Here is a 2,584-nt window from a genome sequence, read left to right as displayed (position 1 = left end):
ATTTGGATAGCCACAATAAATAGATACTTGTACTCAAACTTATGAAACTTATACTTCATAAGGATTCTAGAGGACTTAAGAATAACATTCATCCGGCTGCATAGTAGAATATAAATTTAAAATGAGTTGATGAACATGGGTAAAGAACATTGTCAGGGTTTAATTATTCTCCATTATTTTATAATGAGATTGAATTTTACTTGGATTAGGAATCTCCTATATTCTTTTCCAGTATTGGCTATCTTGACCACTCTTGCTGCTGCTAGCAGATGCTGAGACTCTCAGAGCACAATATGAAGGGATTCTTTACATCCACCCTCATTGTGGACTCTGTTGTCTTCCTTTTGCTGCCAGGACCCTCAATGGCCAATGATAAGAAGGGACCTAAAGTCATAGCCAAGGTATACTTTGATTTCCAAATTGGAGATGAACCTGTAAGACACATGATCTTTGACTCTTTGGAAAGACAGTTCCAAAAACAGTGGATGATTTTGTAGCCTTAACTACAGGAGAGAAAGGATTTGGCAAAAAAAAAAAAAAAAAGCAAGTTCCATCGTGTCATCAAGGACTTCATGATCCAAAGCGGAAACTTCAGTTGGGGAGATGGCACAGGAGGAAAGAACATCTATAGTGAGAGTTTCCCAGATGAGAACTTCAAGATGAAGCACCATGGGCTTGGATGAGTGAGCACAGCCAGTGCAGGCAAAGACAACAATGGCTTCTAGTTCTTCATAACTACAGTCAAGGGCTCCTGGCTAGACGGCAAGCATGTGGTTTTTGGCAAAATTCTAGAGGGCATGGATGTGGTAGGAAGGTGGTGAGCACCAAGACAGACAGCTGGAACAAGCCCCTGAAGGAAAGGATCATTGCAGACTGTGGCAAGATTGAAGTGGAGAAACTTGGCCATTGTCAAGGAAGAGAGAGAGCTTCAGGAACCTCATTCCTCTAAGCAGCTGTCTGGGTTGGCCCTGTGGACACCATCACAGGGATGAAGGTAGTCAGTCACAAGGTTCTGTGCCACTCTGGCCCCAGTGCTTCCATCTGATTGGGTGACCGCACCCCTCACATTTCGCAGGCCTGATTTTTATATAAAACTCCTACCAATGCTGATCAATAAAAAGTGGATATATAAATAAAGTATACCTTATCCATACATGGGTCTAGAAATATGGCTTAGCAGGTCAAAGCATGAACTCCTCTTGTACAGAACATAAAATAAGTTCCCAGCACCCATATGGCAGCTCACAGCAGTCTGTAGCTTACTTCTAGAGAATCTGGCGTTATCTTCTGCTCTCCATAAACACTAGGCTTTCAAAGAGTGCATATTCATACATCCAAAGATACACTCATACACACACACACACACACACACATACATAAAAATACATTTTGTAAAAAAATTACACCGTGCCCAATTTTCTCAAATCTTACAATAAATTTCTATTTTTCCTTTTTTATATTAGAAAAATGTTACTTAAAATATTATCTAAGTATTACTTAAAATATTATCTAAATATTAAACGTATTTTTGTATTTTGAAATAACTACAAAATAAGACATAAGGATTTCATGTTACCAGAAAGAGAAGTAAATGTGAATTTTGTAAAGGTTATTAAGCTTTTATTATGATAACAATGGTTCAGAAAGGGATGAGAGTAAAAAACGGCTTTTAAAGAAATGATATTTTGTGTAGTATATTGTAAGACTATAAGACTGTGAAAGGCAACTTTGTTTCTGGTCAAGCACAGGCTAGAAATTATGGAGACCCTAGGCAATCCTAAGGAATTCCAGGTGACCCTGAGGGATGCCTCCAGACACTAGGCTTCTGACACAAAGCCCCAGATCTCCATAGATTTGTGTCCTTCAGTCACTTAAGGGCAATGCCCCTAGACCCTCCACAGGTAGAGGATATCACATAGCCTCAAGATCGATCTTCATATTAACGAGGTATCTAAAGGCCAGAAGGGCTTAACCAATTATGCTTTCCTTCCCAGACATTCCTCCCTGCAAAAGGTCCCAGACACTCCTCCCTGCAAAACCTCAGGCCCACCTTGAGAAACAGGGGTACAGTTTCTCATCTACCTTCTGCCATGACAATAAACATCTTAAAAGCATGGACTGCTTCTTTCCATCTAGATCTGCCATGGAAAACAATGCAACAAGCCTTCACCAACAGAGCCACTTTCTAATCTCTTGCAGAAGACCTCTCTGCACTCCCAGCCACGATGGACATCAACCCAAGCCAGACTCCCATGACCAAGCAAAGCCAAACAAACCACAGAGACAAACCAAGGATTCTCTCTGTGGGACGCAGCCAGAGCTTCTCTCCCTGTCTCCCCTTTGGCCATGTGCCAGTACAGCCTGTGGGCCTCCACTTTGTTCTCACCTCTTCCACAGCTTCCAGCGGTACCTGGGTGCCCAAGATCCTGAGAACCCTGCAGGTCCTACAGGCCTAGAGCCCCCAGAGTCTACTCTAGCTCTCCTAGGACCCACGGAGCAGAGTTTCTGCAGCAGCTTCTCACAGCCCAAAACTGTCCAGGCGCTAGCATCGGGTGAAAGAGCATTCAAAATTCTTGGGTCCTGT

The 2,584-nt window shown here is 42.3% G+C and overlaps 1 pseudogene; it reads left to right on the top strand.

Moving 5' to 3' along the window:
- The first annotated feature begins 269 nt into the window (after window positions 1-269).
- LOC117695165 (peptidyl-prolyl cis-trans isomerase B pseudogene) lies at window positions 270-1,033 on the top strand (annotated as a pseudogene).
- Window positions 1,034-2,584: the final 1,551 nt, after the last annotated feature.

This window comes from Arvicanthis niloticus, chromosome X (genome assembly GCF_011762505.2).
Source record: "Arvicanthis niloticus isolate mArvNil1 chromosome X, mArvNil1.pat.X, whole genome shotgun sequence".
Lineage (NCBI taxonomy): Eukaryota > Metazoa > Chordata > Mammalia > Rodentia > Muridae > Arvicanthis > Arvicanthis niloticus.
Note: the sequence above shows the minus strand (reverse complement) of the source record. Positions and strands in the feature narration are given on the sequence as shown.